The following is a 19,738-nucleotide window of genomic DNA, read 5'->3' as shown; positions in this document are numbered from 1 at the left end:
ACCCAAATGACTCCGCAAAGTTAAGGTTTAGCAAAAAATGTGTTAGACAAGCTTTGCAAAATTTTGAAGTGACGAATTTCAATAACCTTGACTTTGAAGTTGGAAACAGTTTTCAAGGTCATTTCAAGGTCAACTTCGATTTTTTACGTAGGAACCCTCAGTCTTAATTCGGGATTCGGAAAGAGCGGAAATTTCATCATACACATAGTTCAAAATGTTGTTGTTTGTCAATATCAAAAGAAATGCGTTTTCTATCTATCTATTGATGATCTATAGACTATAGTTAATAGTTCTACAGACTTATTCTCTCAATCTTATACAAAACCGGGCAAAGGTCATTTTGTAACATCCACAACAAACGCTGAATACATCAAATGATGGGATAAGACAATTTAATCCAAATATGACATCTGGATCTGATTTAATACAGGCATAGGGACTGCCTCTGTGTTCGTTGCCCTTTTAACAACAATCTTCAATTTATTAACAAAGAGTTTCGTGTCTAGAGTGTGTCCAATACACACGAAGTGTAGGTAGTAACTAAAATATTTGAAATTTTATTACACGGTTCCTTATATAGCTCTTTGACAGAGTTGTTGTCGTGGGAACAAAATGACTTCATTAAAGGCAGATCCACTGTTACTAATTTAGAGCATATAGTACATGAAGGAAGCTTGCTTACAGCGACAGCGTAGACGAGTGACTGAGAGAGAAAGAGATAGTTTGTGTATCATCTTTCTCTCTCGCGCAACCACTCTTGCTCAACGATTAGAGGGAGAGAGCAAGTACCTAACGTATCGTCTACACTTTTTAACACACGGTAATTCCTCCATGTAGTATATAATCTAATATTACTAAACCTTGCCCAGAATTTATTAGCGAAAACTTGACAAGTTAAAACAAGTCGATGTTATCTATACCGACTTCACTAAGACTTTTCACATACTTGACCTTTCTCTCTACAGCGTCTACACTTATTAACACGAGGTGCTTCCTTCATGTAGTATATGCTCATAGTTACTAAATTTGCCCAGAAAATTCAATTTATTAGTCAAAATCTTGACAAGTTAAGACAAGTCGATGTTATCTATACCGACTTCTCTAAGACGTTTGACATACTTAACCATGACATCTTGTTGTACAAACTGGATAGGTTTGGTGTGTCTGACTCAATATTTCAACTTTTTAAGTCATATTTATAAATAAGGTATCACATGAGTAACACAGATGATTTTAAACTATTGTGAGAAAAAAAACCGTTACTGGTTGTTACAGTTTACATAATGCACTCGATGTAGTCGCTGATGTGAAAATACTGATTTAACGTTAGTGCTTCTTTCAAGTGTAATATCGTTATATTCACTAGAAAGAAAAATTACATACACCTAATTACATAAAATACTTTGGAGTTACATTTGCTCCGACTTTACCTTACACAAAACACATATTTGTAAACAATAAGCTTATCTGATTATTTCGTAACCTAATTCTTACTACTCAAATCGTTTACAGAATTGCTATTTTGGACTACTCATACACAAAAAAAATTGTAAGAGGCAAGTTTACAGGGAAAGTTTAATTGAAGTAAAGACAATAATGAGTATGTTTAAGGCGAGTTCTCATTAGTCAACTTCATTGATCAATATCCGTTCAGCGCTATTGATCAATAATATTGTGTTTCAATAAAACTGAAACAAATTTCTACTGTTCGTTGAACGATAGGAGTGATACAACAAAATGTTCAGTTGCATTGGGAGGCTATTGTATGTGATTTGAGATTAAATTTTTGGAAAATACCATTTTTTTGGGCAGCCTGTACAGTGCAGTCAGTAATAGAAACGAATCACCTGTGACTAAGTATCTTAAAACTATTTATAATTTGAATCTTGCTGGAATTTTGTGAAATTTGTACTTAAACTGTTATTGTAAACATGTAAAAAGTATTATTTCAATTAATATAACTTTCAACTTAAAATTTACTGATGAAATCATGATAACACTTTTTCTTAGAATCCAGTGACAGTCTGTTTTGAAATAATCGGTGTGGTCCTCCCACACCGATTATTTCTGTACGGAAGCAAAGCCACTGCAACGAAATTAATAAATAAAGAAAAGTCAAAGTAATGGCCTACGAAAGGGCGAGTTATAAATATTAACCCCAAGTCTTTAACGCAGCTTTCGGCTCTCGAATCAGTAAAAGCATTGTTTTGAATTTCTTATGAGGTCAATTTTCTCCCAATCTAAAACTAATACGTTATATTTACGCCCCACACTCATAAAACTTTTATGTTCTCTGGTAAATTCATCCCTTTTTATTGGTAAGCGGCTACCAGATTTCAGGAGAAGCCAGGAATAAACAGGTATTAGTCCGGCGAAGTCGTCGATACGAGAAGTATAAATTTTTTTATGCTGCTGTTTATCTACATCGCCCTCTGGGCACCGTTGGGTTTTTTTGCGACAACAAATCGACATATCCAATAAGTATGGCTATTTATAGAGCCGTAGCAGCAGGGTGAAAACAAAAACAAGAACCAAAAGGCGATATTTTCACAACTTTATGCGTATTTCGAATAGAAATGTGAAAATTTCAACCTAATGAAGGAATAAAAACAGTTTCCATGGATTCTATTGCAATTATACAGGGTGGTTCAGAACATATAAAAAAAATTCTGAGTGTCAAGGGATTCTTACAAATACAATTTTGTAAAGAAAAAATTAAATAGGGCAGTTCGAAAATTATTTAAAAATACTCTACTGCACGACACTGGAAACTGGTCTACTGTAGAACCTGACCTCGCACAAAGCCACCGGCATGGCGGCAAAGTATAATAAAAAAGGATAACAACTTGAAAGAATTTCACAAGGAAAGAAATAAATAAAATTTTACAGCACCTATTTTATATCAGCAAATTCAACTGCTTTTGCCGCTATTGTTATTATTAATTAATAAAATTAATTTGTGGTTTTAAATAATAAAATAATTTGACATATCTGATGTTACAGCAACTGCTCAAAATTTTGTCTACCGACGTGTAAACACATTTTGGTCCGTCATACTCAGTTTCTACGAACTAACACAAATGTTGTCTTGCTTCACCATAACACAAATGCTTCACCATACATCAATCACCAAGACAATTGTTACTTTGCTTCACCATACATTAAAACGATATCCATCAACTCCGAGTTGCTAAACACGTAAGCCATTTTTGACACTAACTACGAAAAAACTATTGTAAACACTATCGCAATGACGATGTAAAATCGGATTTCAGTATTCTGAGCCGCTGAGGCCGCGTGGCTTCTCTAAGCCATAAAAATAGGGTTTAAGTATAATATAAGGTACAGTTCATTTCTGATATTTTTTGTTATAGTTTGATGTGAGTCTCCTTGCCTCTCACAGATTGGGGTGCTGATTTAAAGTGAGTCTTCTGTGAAGTGCTGGCGACTGGAAGGTTTACTTATAGCTAAATCTAGTAGAATATTATTTTTTCTAGACCTTTAAATAAATGTTTTACATTATGTAGAATTTCTTTTATATTCAATTCTTTACTTAAGGAGGTTTATCTGACTTGGAATTGACGAACAAATATTCATAAAAAAATTAATATAAGCTTATCAATATGAAGAAAATCCTCAAAAAAATTATGACTAGTTTGGATACCTAAGAGACGAGATATTAATAAAATAATTTTTCACGATTTAGGACAGAGTCTTATGAGAATGCAGATTTTTTTGGTCATTCCACTTAGAATGCGCAGCAATTCACAAACAGTTTTTACAGCAACTTGTATAAATAGGAAACCGATATCTAAAGAACCGTATGACAGCTCGTAGAAATCGATTAGGTACTTGCAAGATACATAATCCAAACAAAGCCAACCAAATGCAACGTTGTCAATTCTAAAGGCTTACTACTTTAGTCACTAGCGAATGTACAGAAACTCTCGTTAGACTTTTAGATGTACCTCCGTACACGATAAACCTCCTTAAGTGTCTTTTAGATATTATGCGGGAAAGGGGAGGGGGAGTAGAGGGGGAAAGAGTAAGAGTTTACTTTTATGATTATAAACAAGTATTTTTATTTAAATTGTGCCCGAGAAATATAATTTATACGATTCTGTACATCTAAGAAAAATGGTTTTATTACATTTTTAAGCATCCGTTATGCCTAAAATCGATTTAATATTGTTAGGATGAATTTCTGATAGGGTCAAAAACCGGCATTCTTGACCCTCCTCCTTTATAAAAAAAAATACCTTTCAACAGTAAAATTCTGGATATTAGTCTGTCTATTCCGCCGTAAATGACCTTTTTTTCAGATTGCGTATGCGTGAAACGTTCCATATTCTCATAAGCCACTGAAACTTTCATTAACTGCTGCTCTGTCGTCCCCGAAATTAACATAACTTGGACCATAACCGTGCCAAAATCGTTTCTCCGAGAGTAATTTTGCAACGATTGTGATAAGGGTCGGTATGATGTCCATCCAGGAGGAAATTTTCATAATTCCGGCGAACGGAGGTCGTATAAACTTTCAAAACTGTCTGCAGCAGATACTATTCCTCAAAAACACATCACACAACACGCTGAAACTCGCAGATGGTTGAGTTTTGGCATTCATTTACGAGTATTACTATCTTCCTGTAATCTCTTCTACTACAAAGTCAACTGCTTATTTTCCTTGCACATTGGATGCCGTAGAACGAGAATTTCGGATCCAGTTTATGGTGGAATTGAAGTATATAGCTGTTGAATGGCTCTGATTAATTATTATCAAATAAATACTACACGTAGTAAACAAAATCATTTATCAAAATGTGACGCGATAACGCAAAACACGCATACTTCAGCGAACGCAGGTAACTGATATCATTAAATCCTAATATGTTTTACACAACTACCAATAAAACACGCCAACACGAATAGTAAATAATTTATTAGTCTCAACTATTCATGATTCTATATATAAAGTGCTGTGTATGATTAACTAATTTCAGGAACATGAACTATAATTTGTTTGTCACGAATACCTATATTTATGCAAATTTTAGGCAATAAATTAATAATGAAAATCCTAAAATACATTTTTTTGCACCAGAGGGCACAGAAAACTTGATATAAGTACTGAAAGAAATGCGCTTTATTAGAATACTAATCGTACGAAAATGTAGAGAAACTTATAATCGAGAAACTGAAGATGATACCCAAGAATTTACTGAAAGCATTTTTGAAGACAGATTTCTTACAAGACGAAGAAGATGGTGATGAATTCATTCCTGCCAAAACAGTAGAGTTGATTAACAGTAAATCAAAGTTTTTATAATAAGAATAAAAGTTTTTATTTTTATAAATATAAATCATTACTGCTTTGTATTTTTTTACCGTCCTTATCTCTTTGAAATGTTTAAAAGATTCATATTCTTCAATAAAACAAGATAAGGAAATATGAGAAAATAGTAATATTTATAGCAGTCAGAAGTAGAATTTATATGAATATTTTTAATTTATAAATATTTAATGTTTAATTTGCGACATATTTATACCGACAATGCATATATTTTATGACGGCATTGTACTCGTTTCGACGAGATACCTAAAATAAAAAAAAATCATCAAAATTGATCGAGCGGTTCTCGAGATAGAGACCGAATCGAATTTGAAATGTTGAAGGCAAAAATATCGCGCGCTCAAGGGCAGCGTTCAGGCGCGTGCGTGGGTCCGGCGCTCATTCTCCCGCATGCAGACTGTATTAAGATTATCTTTTAACATTAACTTTTACTGCTGCTAACGCGTTTATTACTTGAACTACCAATGTAAAACTTTTTGAAAATAAAAGTTTAACTCTTTAATTGTCTCTAAAATCCCAGTCCGATACGTCCAATAGTTAAATAACAATTAACGTTATAAAAAGAAAGATATATTAGGAACAAAGGAACGTAGGTGATTTCTCTTTTTTTTGTCATAAATATAAGCTCTATTTAATGCAAAAAGAATTTCCTAGCGGCTTTTGCCTGACCATGGAACAATTTGTATACAGGGTGTCCCGACATTAGGGGGCAATAATTCTACTATGTGGAAAAATATTACTTTTTCTTTATATAAATGTGGGTGCAAAAATTCTTCCTAAGGAAATTATAGCCACTTAAAGGGGCCACTCTGATAATGTTTTTTTCTGAATAACTGCAAAATAAGTGAAATTTGGTAACTAACTTAACTCTTACGTGCTCAGTCCGCTACTAAATCAAAGTTTGCAAATTTTCATCACATACGTTCCAACACTGGGGAGGAGTGGGGTAAAATTTACCATAACTTTTTTATGCTTTGACCTTAAAAAGGTCATTCTTGGTCCATATTGACAGAACGTTCCATTTTTGTGTAAAATCTGTTTAAAAATAGTGTTACATGTGTTAATCACCGGGAATCGAAACTTTTTCTATCCTAGCGGGTTTTAAAGAAGAATAACGCGTTTGGCGTCATTTGCATTGACAGTTCAGTGATTTATTTTTTGCCAATTGTTATTTTCACGGAAATTTATTATTTTTAGTCAATTATTATTTGACAAAGTAAAAAAAAAACAATTGAAATTATTAAATAGTAATGCAATAAACTAATAAAAATACTTGAAAGCCACACTATTAATAATGCTTATCTTTATCTCAATAGTAATTTTTATAGCAAATGCTCAAAAAGATTTCCATTTTGCTGAACACTTTTTTCAGCTCGACATCGAATTGATCGCGAAGACCTCAAAACTTCAAAATTGTTTTGTCTGATTTGATTCGCAGCCAAATGAACCTTTGTTGCAATTCTTCCAAAGGAAGCGTAAACTACACCTTCATCCTACCCCATAGAAAGTAATCTAGATGATATAGATCCAGGGGTCGAGGTGGCCATGGAATGGGGCCATCTCTACCTATCCACCTGCCAGGAAAATGATAGTGTAACGTTAAGCGTACGTTTTACGGTGTATCATCCAATAGCAATCATTTTGCAGAAAGTTTTAGTATCCTTCTACATTCAGACAAACGGGAAACTGAATTCCTGTCCACACGTTTATGGCAAATCTATTTTGAAAATTTGTGCGCCGTATTGCCCGTGGATTTTCATCTGACCAGAAATGGGTATTACAAATATCTGATAGCTCTACATTCGTAAAATGTTGCATTTTCCGCTGATAACAATTCGTAAAAAGTAAATAACTGAACTGTTAATGCAAACGACGCCAAATGCATTTTTGTTATTCAAAACTTGCAACGATAAAAAATATTGACAATTTATATTCCCGATGATTAACACATGTAACATTATTTTTAAACGGATTTTACACAAAAATTGAACATTCTACCAATCTGAACCAAGAGCATGTTTTTTTACTAAAAAGCTCTGAAATTTCATACTTTTCAGTCAAAAGTCGAAAATTGTTAAAGCATAAAAAAATTATGGTAAATTTTTCATTTTAGTAGCGGTTTGAGCAGGAGTTAAGCTAGTTACCAAATTTCATAAATTTATCTCAACTGATTTCGGAGTTATTTAGAAAAAATCATCATCAGAATGGTCCCTTAAGTGGCTATAACTTCCTTAGGAAGAATTTTTGGAACCACGTTTATATAAATTGGTCTTTGGATTGACTGTCTTTTCCATAAATTTCATCAACATCCATCGCTTTTTTTTTTTAAATAATGCGATTTTCGAAAATTGATTTTTCTGTTTACGGCCTTTATTTTACAGTTAACAAATGGGTGAAAAGTGACTTCAGGTATCTTAAATTGTAAGTAATTTAATTGCCTACAACATAAAACAATTAATTTTCAGATATGCCATCTAGATTTTCATGGACAGTAAAAAAATGTGAAAAAATAGGTCATTTTGCAACTTATTTACAATTTTCCAACTTAGCGATTCTACTTACTTTCTTTCCTACTATACAAATGGAACATAAAGTGTATAACACATAATAATATAAAAGTAATTCGTTATAACCTTTATTTCATAGAGGCATAAGGTGTATTAAGCGCTTTCTAGTTAAACTCATTGAATAATGAGAATGGAGATGAGTGTTTTTTTATAGGAGTAATTAGTTGTTATAAAATTTAATATGCACATTATTCTAGAGAAACAGTTTAAGGAGGTATATCGGGGTCCGAGGGAAGTGAGGAGCGCAGGGGGTCCTATGCTTTTCTTATGGAACTAAAGCCCGCTGCCTATTTGAAAAAATTTAATTCTATTGAAATTATTTGCTATAAACATTATCTATATAGCAAAGAAATCTACTCATATGCACATAGCATATATATTGACTAATTAACAACTTAAAAATATCATATTTAAGTAGTTTTAAATTATATTTAATGAACGCATAAAGACTATGTAGATGTGGCAACAGCGCTAACAATTGACTAGCAGTTGTACACACTGCGAACCTACAGACCTACATTCGGGTAAAGATGCGTACGCGTTCAAAAATGTATTGTGTGTAAACTATGTACAATATAATAATTATTATATACATATAGCAAATATATAGTATTATCCTCGCGAAGATTTGTATCCTTTATTTAACACCCGTAAATCATGTGAACTGGTAAAGCAACGAGAATTATGTTAATTTAGTTTTTAAGAAATGAAATGACACTCGCGCCCATCTCTCGTCCAAGTCAAAGAAAATATTGGATGCAATTTTGGAGGTTCTGTGATAGAAATTACATTATTACTCACTGTTCGTGTTTTTCATATAAATATAAATTTTTTAGATATAAAGTTTGCAGAGAAACATTTATGTTCCTTTGTTATTCAAATGTTTTTATCTCAAGTATTTCTAATTATATTAATCAAGTAAAGAAAACTTTATGTAACCCTGGGTAGGGATTACGATATTTTTATCAACCATTAAATATATTAAAAGGATTTATCAACTGTATTTTTTATTCCAATAAATATTTTTAAAAACATTACAATAAATAATCCGTTGTGGATAATTTATTGTTGATAACAATGTACATGGGATTCAGGAAAAATGTATATGTCAATCAATTTCGTTTTTATCAAGTCTTTCAAATGTATTCCCTCCTTGCTGTCAGCTGATTGCGACGTTGCCACATTAATCCTCAAGTCAGACAGAAATGCAATTATTGGTTTCTGTTTGTAATTAATACGACTGTACTATGTTCAAAACTTACATTAGTTTTACATCAAAAATAAGCTAATACTATCTATGGAAAAGTTTTATTTCACAATTTCTACATTTTTTTCTCAGTTATGGGCAAAAAAAGTGCCGCACTGTCCATCTTCGTCATATAAACCTATGTTAAAATGAACAACTTTCAACAACAATATCTTAAAATCTAAATTAAAAAAAAATTCAAAAAAATATGACGCACATAGGGAGCACTGGGTAATACGCTATATAAATTTCAAGTACATCTGTGCATTTGAGTAAACCCGATATACCTCTTTAATAAACCCTTTTCTTTCAGTGAGAATTCCAGATACTCGTGAATATAGAAACACAATTTTTATGAATTTCATATATGGCATATATATACCGAGAACGTAAAGTTTTAAGTAAGAATTCAATCCTCCACTTCGGTAATATCTGCTCTGATAAAGCTTTAAACTTTCCGCCAACACATTTGCCACGTATGCATAATAAATTGCCCACGAATTTTACACCTTGACAAGGTTGTAAAACATAATAGGTTCTGCACTTGAAACTATCAATTATTCGATGCTCAGACCAATCCTGGCAACCAAATGGTACTACGAACTCACTATTTAATTATTCCGAGTAAGTTTGGGCGTCCTCTCTGCATTATTGAGAAGTTCACCGCCTAATTTGGGAGATTGTGGGGCTACGTACATATTGGTTTCATCACAGGGGATGATAGTAATAGTTTTCATTAGCTGAGCAATGTCTCAGTTCACAATGTCATAAATTGGTTTCCTGTTTAATAGTAATGTCTTAATATAAAAAAAGTACCTTTATCATAAAGTCACGGACGTATAAAAGGAACTTTTTTGATTATTTTTTTATCATTTCCGTAAACGAAACTTTCTCTAAAATAACACTGAGTATAATTAACTGATTATTGGAATTTGAAACCAATTAAACAACGGATCTTGTTGCCCAAGCATAGAATGTTTACGAATGTTAATAATGCGAAAGGAACATCGTTTCCGTGGTAGTTGGGACAGGGAAATTTGAGAGGAAAACGTAAATTTTCCGACTAGGCTCGGGAAAACCAAGGGGAGAGATGTAAATTCCGTAAGTAGCGGGGAAATAATCAAACTTCGCCGGTTTGTAGGTGTGTGATGGGTGATTTATGCGACATATTACTTCCTTGCTTCTTAAAAAACCCTCGAGTTGTTTGTATTTGTTCACAATGTCGCCTCATGAAATATTCATTTTACACTTGAAGATCTTGTTACCGCTACTCCTTGCTGAATATTGCGGTTACAATCAAATCAATAAATTAACCTGTAACAAGGCGACGGACGTCAAAAACATTTTTATGTAGAAATACAAATATTTAACAGAAGAGTGACATCTATAGATCACAATTCTTGAATCCATTGCAGATGATACGGTTTCAATTCCTCGTAGAGTACTGTAGATGGTCAAGTCAGATACCATTTCTCCAATACTTATTCCATATTCACATCCACCTGACGCCATTGCTGATGACGAAATAGTTGTAGGCAAAAACACTTCGGGTAATGAATATCAAGTGATCGTTCTGCTGATACTAGTATACAGGATGGTCACTTTAAAGGGGTGGTCACTTTTAAGGTGTACACTATTAGCACCTCCTGAACTAGAAGATATACAGGGTTGGTATGTTACAAAAAAGTTGTATATTTTCATGCCATTTCCTATTATGAAAAGAAATTGAAGGTAGGTTACACCGTTCCTGAAATAAGCTGAGAAAACTGAAAACTTTTCTTATTTCTTCCATATATTTTTTATTATTGAAAGTAAAGTAATGAAAATCGGCATGTATACAAAAGACGATATTGCAAAGTTGAAACATCTTCCATGCCTTCTGGATCCTTATGTTTTCATAACCAACTTTTGATTTTCTTATGGACGCTATGCAGGGTGATTCACAACTTATCCAAAAAAATTTGAGAATAGATGTGGCATAAGAAATGGAGTCAATATCGTAAAAAATTTTTGTAAAATCCTTATAGTTTCTGAGAAATAAATGATTGAAGTTATAGTACATTCAACCACTACATAGACAACTGTAGCCACTAGCGTCATTCGCAATACGCGTGGAGAGCCACGTGGCTTCAGCGACTCCGTATACTGAAATCCGATTTTACAATCGTCGTTGCGACAGTGTTTACCTGTTACCTGTGGTGTTTACAATAGTTTTTTTAGTAGTTAGTGTCAAAAATGATTTGCGTGTATAGCAACTCGGAGTTGATGGATATAGTTTTAATTTATGATGAAGCAATGCAACATTTGTATTATGTTGAAGCATCTGTGTTACGATGAAGCAAGACAACGTTTATGTTAGTCGTAGAAACTGAGTAAGACGGACCCAAATGTGTTTACACGTCGGTGGATAAAATTTTGAACAATTGTTGTTGTAACATCGGGTATGTCAAATTATTTTATTATTTAGAAACACAAATTAATTTTATTAATTAATAATAACAATAACGGCAAAGGCAGCAGTTGAATTTGATAATATGAACAATAATATGATTTTAACAACCGACCAATACGGCCCTGTACAGTGAAAACGGTGAGGCTTAGACCCTTGCTTTATAAGGCAATTCTGAATTATTTATTGAGTTCTATTTGTGGTTAAAGTTTGATTCTGTCGAACTGAAACACCCTGTATATCGATTTTAAAAAAAAACGCTCTCGGAAATTAGCTAAATCTTCTCAGCTGATGGCCCTATAGTAACGATTTTCAGTTTATTTTCTGCGCAAAGAGAATTACCATGCTGTTATAAAATTTTTACAATTCTATTAATTTTGAGGATCAAAAAATGTCTGAAAAAATTGCATTTATTTTGGACGTTTTTTTCAAATAACTATTTCAATTTTTATTTTATGAAAACGACTTTTAAAGAAAGAAGTTGCAGACATTTTTTCACTAATTTAAAAAACAAAAATGGTTTTCAATGACGTTCTGGAGCCGAGAAAAAATTTAGAAGACGGAATACTTATATTTTCAAGAAAAAAATAATAGGATATGTTTAATCGATTTTCACTATTAGTAATTAAGTTATAAAGTGAAGCGCATAATGGCGCGCTCGCTCTGGAAACTAATGACGTGTATTCTAAATGGCTCGCGCTTGCAAAATCTTCAATATTTCGGTTTCTAGACCACGTACAAAAATCCTTTTGTACTTAATCTGGGGATAGCTTGACGAAATAAACACGAACACAAGGAAATGTAAGAAACTGCTTATTGTTTAAGGTTTAATTGTCATTATTTTAAAATGTCGTCTGCGTTCATTGAACTGAAAAAAGTAACAGTATTTTACGGGGGTGGTATATTTCTGTGATGGCATGATTTTGTTCGATGAGAATGTGACATAAATAAACTCGTTACGGCGCGGTCAAAATTCCATTCCGGCATCCATTCTTGGGCAAGATTTATAGAGGAATTCTTATACTTCTGGGAGCTGGGAAGGCATAAAGTAGAGGAAAGGTTAAATTTACCATTTTATGAGTCGGACAGAATTTTACAAATATATCTTTGCTCCCTTTGAAATGTCCTAAGTAAGCAGAATCCATCGTTTACAATGCCCTATGTCTATATGCATTGCTTTAGTATAGTTATTGAGGAAATAATTTTGTTTTCCCATATACAAAAACCTAGTTTGTCCATTTTTGGAGACTGCGATATACGATAACAGACCAAGAAGTTTTACAGTGTCATCGTATACAGGGTGACCCGTTAACGGTACGGAGCGGCTGTATATAGGAAGCTAACCGTGCTACGACTATGGGGTAAAAAATCTATTAACAAATACGGCCAAATGAAATTGATTTAAAATATTTTCAAGTTTGTAACTTCACCGCTAGGAGGCGCAACTGCTATAGTGTTACAGAAAATTGTCGTTTTTTTCAAAATTTTGCTTATATAACCTAAGTTAAAAATACATTTTTAGATGCACTGTTAAATCCTTCACAAGTTTTGTTTGAACTTTTTTTTTTGTTATTACCATAGCAACGCCAGTATAAAGAACGCCATCTTGAAATTATTAAATTGTCATAACTTCTAAGTGCCTTAATCGATTTCCATAAACGACGACTCATTTTAAAAAACTATTAATAAAATTTATATTTATGATATGGGAATAAAAATATTATTTTCCTGCGCAACGGTAGATGACGCAAATTAGAAAAGTTTTGTAATTATCTCCGTTTACTAACAAAATTGAATGGTATAGGTTTTTTTTCATGGCTTGATAGACCATTTATTAAGGAAAACAAATACACCAACCGGAGGTCGATAACATTTTTCGTTTTTAATTTTTTGCTAAAATGGTGAAGTTGTGCTAGAATATCCTCCATTATTTAATTCTCTAAATAACAATGACATAGTCCAAGCCAACATTAAGTTGTAAAACTATACCAAGTTTGTTATACTTTGAAATTTATTTGGTAACTGCAATGTTTCATTTTTTTATTAATTCCAAATATCTAATCCACTAATTTTGCACGAAGCAAGAGCTGTCACATATCGTTTGTCATAATTTTTCATTTGTCTAATTTCATAGAACATAGCCTGCCTTGTTATGGAAACAATAATCTATATTACTACTCAGATATTTTAGTCTAAAATTCCGACTTAGATCGATCTTCACCCATCGAGTTTTCTAATGAAATTTGAATTTTGATAATATAATTATTAATCAACAAAACTTGATTTGGTCGACATCCAATTTCCCTGCACAGCTTTTTAATAAAAAATTAAAGTTCAATTCAATTCAATTCCAAATTAATGTTCAATTCAAAGTTACCTATTTATACCTGTTTACCTGGTTTTATGCAAGAAACACAAATGTCGACCAAACTTTGGCATATTGTATACATATTTTACTTTCGATTAGTAATAAATTTATCCAAAAACTCAATAACTACATTAATGAAAAAAAATTAACAACTTTAATTTTTTATTAAAAATAGTTCCTTAAAATGAGCCGTCGCTTCTTGAAATCGATTAAGGCATTTAGAAGTTATGTCAATTTGAAAATTTCAAGATGGCATGATGGATAGTAATAAATCAATCAAACAAATCTTATGAAGGGTTTAACATTGTATCTACATAAAATGTGTATTTTCAACTTAGGTTATATAAGTGAAATTTCAAAAAAACGACAATTTTCTGTAATACTATAGCAGTTGCGCTCTCTAGCGATTAAGTTCAAGCGATCAATAAAATCTGGGGGTAAAAACTGGATGCATGTGATAGGGGTGCAACAGTTGGCGCATTTTCGTTGAATAAATGAACTTTAATTTACAAAAAAAATGCGAAGGTAGAACTTTTTCGTATAATAGTTTTCTCTTACAAATATCATCAGGAAGCTGTAGTTTATTTTTTATAGAATATACACGCCACACCCTGTATACAGCCGATCCGTACCCGTTAATGGATCACCCTGTATATTTTTATAATTAATATTGACTGAAATTTTTCTTGTAATAAAAAATTTGATATACATTTATTATTTTTTTTGTTACCAAAACTAATACAAAAGGCTCATTTTCTTTGGGAGACATCATTCTAATAATATTTTTTTTTACTTTTTTCATGTTACATTTTGAATTACATTAAGTATCTCTAACATTGTTTTAATCTGTCTTTTACCTAATAATTATATTTAGTGTGTATTTTTATTGCCCCATTTTTATTTTTGAAACTTTAATATAATGATAAATATTATTTTTAGTCAGAATAATTCATATAATCACATTTTATATTAAACAATTTTCAACTCCATGCTACAAAACATACAGGTTCGGAAAGTACCGATGGTCCATCTGCCGTTACGTGAGAGCGATAAAGTAAGACAGAAATCCATGCGATAGAGAAGAATGGCTATAATGAAGGCGTCTCATAGTCACCGCCCGTTTCGCCCTTCCACAAATAAGATCCACTTCTTATTTGTGGAAGGGCGAAATGGGCGGTGACTATTAGACGCCTTCATTATAGCCATCTTTCTCTATCGCATGGATTTCTATGACTTACTTTATCGCTCTCACGTAGCGGCAGATGGACCATCGGTACTTTTCGAACCTGTAGATATTAAAGCACCTATTTAACCAGCCTTTCTTATTTTAACTAACTGCGAAGTTACAGTTAAACTTGGAGGAAAGGCGGCATATTATTAACTTTAACTCCTAATTTCTCATTTCTTTCCGAGGGGTGGAAAAGAGAAGCCTGCAACTCTTTCTTGTAAAAGCAGTGAAAGCAGTTTAATCAGCTCAGCCGATGGTCCCCGCGAATAAAATAAACAGTCGTTTGAATTAAGTTAGCATCCTAATGTAGCTGAAGACGCTGGCAATTTAGATAAGTCAGACGTTACAAACGGAGAGCACGTACAATTTTTCCAACTAGGACCGCTTGCAGGGTATCTAGCCCTGTTACGCAAACTGGAAAAGCGTACTCGCGTAATTAAATTAAAGGAAATCGTTCAAATTTTTCTTGCTCGGTCGTATTTAAACTAACGACCCTCGGGAAGAATTAAAACACAGGCGCTGCCTTAATTCTGTTGTTGCGGTTTATGCACTGTGACCACTAATGAAGAAATAAAAGTACTACGGGCATAAAATTAGCTTTTGTAGCTTTGTAGAAAGGATACGTTTTATATGTACACGTTAAAGTTCAGTTCAAAGCTTACGTTTAATTTTATAAACCTTTAATGTAGTAGAAATGTAAAGAAAAATACCAACGATGTACTGCTTGCCAATTTTAAGGCCTAATTTTGATTCTATTAAATTCAATTCGATAATAATTAAAATAATCTTTAAGAGACTCGTGTTTGGAGTGTTTAATGCCATAATTTTAATGGCAATGTTTACCATTATTTTGATTTTATTTATGTTTATTTTTAATAAAATAACTATTTTTAATGTGCGATGGTTTTTTGGGTTATGCATCTGGTCGCCGCCATTTACAAACCTACATTGCTCTTCCATAGCCTTATATAGTAATCTTTGATCCGTCTTTGTTGTTCTCGAGCTAAGCTATGCGGGGGCGGACCTGACGATTAGTTGGTAGATTATTTTCGAACACAAGGATGATGATTTACGAATGTCAAATTCATCTCGTAAGTTTTATAACAATATATTTTTGTAGCGAACCAAAATTTTGAGTCAATATTTTTAAATATCTGAAATAATTCATAAAAATAAATATAAAATTAAAATTTATACACGGAAACGAAGCATATCTAGACCTACGTTTATATGAACTTTTTTTCACAAAATAACTTCGGCAAGCACCCCCAAAAATATTTCGCACTTATTTACAAACACCCTGTATAAGTATAGGTAATTCGTTTATTTTCATCCAAAATTCTTGCAATTTTATAATACAATGTAAACTAAAATATTTAGTAAATTGCTTTTTTCTAATAATATTTACCTATACAGGGTGTTAATGATAAGTTTTGCCAAACTTTAATGGCGTATTCTACCGATGAAAATAATCAACGTTAGCCCTATAAAAATTTTTGGTAGGACGCTTCCCTACGGAGATATAGGGTGTTAAAAGTTTCAAGTATTTGTATGATTTTTCCTGTAAGTTCACTGGCAAAAAATTTTTATTGATAAAATTTGAGGGATGACATTTTTTTAATAGCGACTATTGGATGGATAACTTATTCTAAAATACACCCCAGTGGCGTAGTTATTAGGGGAGTAGAGGTCCTTTTTTTTTCAAAAAAAAATCGTACGCCACTGGTTTTTTAAATAATTTTAAATATTTTTAAAATGTACTACAATTTGTTTCCCAATTATCTAAAGATCAGTCAATTTTACGAATACTTTACAAGAATACTTTATTGCCACAAATTGATTGTAGGTACCTTTTAAAAACATTTAAAATTATTTAAAAAACCTGTGGCGTACGATTTTTTTTCAAAAAAAGTCCTCTACTCCCCTAATAACTACACCATTAGAATGCATTTTGGAATAAGTTATCCATGAAAAGATAGTCTCTACTAAAAAAATGTTACCCTCCAAATTAGGAGGAAAGTTACAGAAAAAATCATATAAATATTTGAAACATTTAACATTTTGCATCTTCGTAGGAAAGTGTCATATCAAATATTTTTGTAGAGCAAAAGATGATTGATGATTATTTTCATCGGTATAATACGCCATTAAAGTTTGGCAAAACTTATCATTAACTCCCTGTGTGTGAAAAAATGTCCTTAATGTTTTGAACAAATAAAATTAGTTATTTTTTTATAAACTACTAATAATAGTTTTGACAATATTATAAAAGTTTGTACATAGAATAATTCGAACAAAAACAAATTAATATTAATACAAAATAACTTATTCCAACTATTAGTGACATGAAAAACAGTTATTATAAACGATTGTGAGTTGGTTTGAATTATTGGTTTCCACCTCGCTATTTTCTTTTTTAGTGTTATCTTCTGGTTTATTTGGATCAGGATGAAACTGACTGGTATTAGGTATAGTCTCTCTCTCACTTCTCAATAATATTCCAGTGTGAATAAGGCTTGATTGATTGACTGTTGCCCTGTAATTTTAATAAGTTGTTATCCTCCAATCTCCTTTTTGGTCAAGATTGAGACAGCAGCCGCTATTGCAGAATGATTGGTTATGTCCAGAAGCTTAAACCAAAAAGATTGGCATACTTCCCAACTGGACAGTTTTGTACCATCCTCTCGTGTTTATTCCCCTCCAGACTGGTTTTGGAGTTAAAAGCAATTTCACCTAATGAGAGGATATATTTGAGGATTATCTGAATTTGTAACTAACCATGTGCTGGTCTTTTGGAACCACAATGGAGACAAAGATACAATGCGAGTAGAAAAATTTTTTCCTCTACATGTTAATTCATGTGAATCAGTGTAAAAAATATCTATTTTATGTCTTTCCACGGTAAAACTCAATGAACTCTTTCTATTATTTTAGACTTTTTGGCATTAACATTTGAATTCCTGATCCTAGTTTACTGAAACGACACATTTGACGGTACTACACAACAATTTCAATAAAAATCCACGTTGACTATTAACAATTGACAATTAACGTCAACGTGACAGCAATAACAAATCATCACTGCTGGCATTTATTTGCAATTTGATTTCAATGATTTGACTTCAAAATGTCAGGTTAGGTTTTCAAATATAATCAATTTTATCGTCTCTGACTCGAAAAAATTTTCAAAATATGTGCGACCTCGAAAAGTTTAATGTAATTTGAGCTAAAGTTAAAAGTGAATATAAATCGCTTTTGTCACTATTCTTCATCCACTGTTTGTCTGAAAGGTGACGCCACTGGTTCTACAAGTAACTAGCCAACTTCAATATTAATGTGTCTTTTAAGAATGAAACGAATAATATATTTTTCAATTCATTGAACATATGTAAAAATATCCTTGGAAATTTATAAGTTGCATCGCATAGAATGGCTGGATATATGTTCAGTGTATAAAAGTTGGAACTGCATTTTAAGTTTCTTGATCTTAATATCTTTGTTTTCAAGCTTAAGAGTTCCTTCAACTTATTATTACTTTTCGTGCTACGGAAATCTAGGAAAATTTTGCAGATGTGGAAATACCAAATATACTTTCATGCAAAGTGAAATAAAGTAAAATTGAATTTAAGACTAAGATATTTTGTTACTATGAGATTGTGAAACTTTACGTTGTTGAAAATGTACTTCTGCTCTTCTCTTCATGTTATATAAAAACTTTTTTTGATATAACAGAAAGATTCCGACATAAGACAACTGTAACACGAACTATACTACCTTGGGGATCCGAAAAAGGTTCACTGAAAGTAGAAACTCCTCGGGGAAAACAAAATATTATTTATCGAATGAAAATACTCTGAGGAGTATCGAAATAATTTGGTAGAAGACAAGAAGCAGCAAATAGAGAACACAACTAACACTATAAAAAACCAGACAATTTTCTTTAAACTTCTTCGAGGCTAACCTGATTAAGCAGCTTTGATACTCGATCTGATAAATTCGATGCATTGTGTGGAACTACAAAAAAGCAGCGCAACAATCGAATAAACGTCTAGACCGTTTTTCTTTGCAGCCCCTTATTATTGTATTATGAACTTGTTACTTTCTCATGGCAGCCGTCAGTACATATTAGTAACTACCTACCTACCAGTTCTGTCGGATATCAAGGATTGTTAATAGATAAATGAACTGGGAAAAGTTTACAGAAAGGAGAAACTCAATATGACGTATAGTCGTTCAATTGTTTGTTTTATCTATACAAAAAAGTGTACCTATCAAATAAGCGAGTATACAATTTTTCTTTTACTTATATTTTAAAGTAAAATAGATAAATGAGTTCTTGATAAGATTGAATTTACCTATGAATTGAAACTTTAAAAAACTGTCTAAAAATTCGATATACCTACGGTCGATATTTTACGCATTATATCAGTCTGGAAATATATTTACACACGCAAAAGAGGCTAATACACTCAATCCCGAACTCATAAACCGTAAGCTCAAAAACCCTAAGCCCATAAACCTATAAGGTTT

General features: G+C 32.3%; 1 protein-coding gene across 2 annotated transcripts in view; it reads right to left on the bottom strand.

Moving 5' to 3' along the window:
- The window catches only part of LOC108909108 (alkaline phosphatase-like), a 316,537-nt gene that overhangs the window by 41,827 nt on the left and 254,972 nt on the right, over window positions 1-19,738 (bottom strand). The window lies entirely within an intron of this gene.

The sequence above is a fragment of the Anoplophora glabripennis genome, unplaced genomic scaffold (genome assembly GCF_000390285.2).
Source record: "Anoplophora glabripennis isolate ALB-LARVAE unplaced genomic scaffold, Agla_2.0 scaffold375, whole genome shotgun sequence".
NCBI classification, from domain to species: Eukaryota; Metazoa; Arthropoda; class Insecta; order Coleoptera; family Cerambycidae; genus Anoplophora; species Anoplophora glabripennis.
This window is presented reverse-complemented; position numbering and strand designations above follow the sequence as displayed.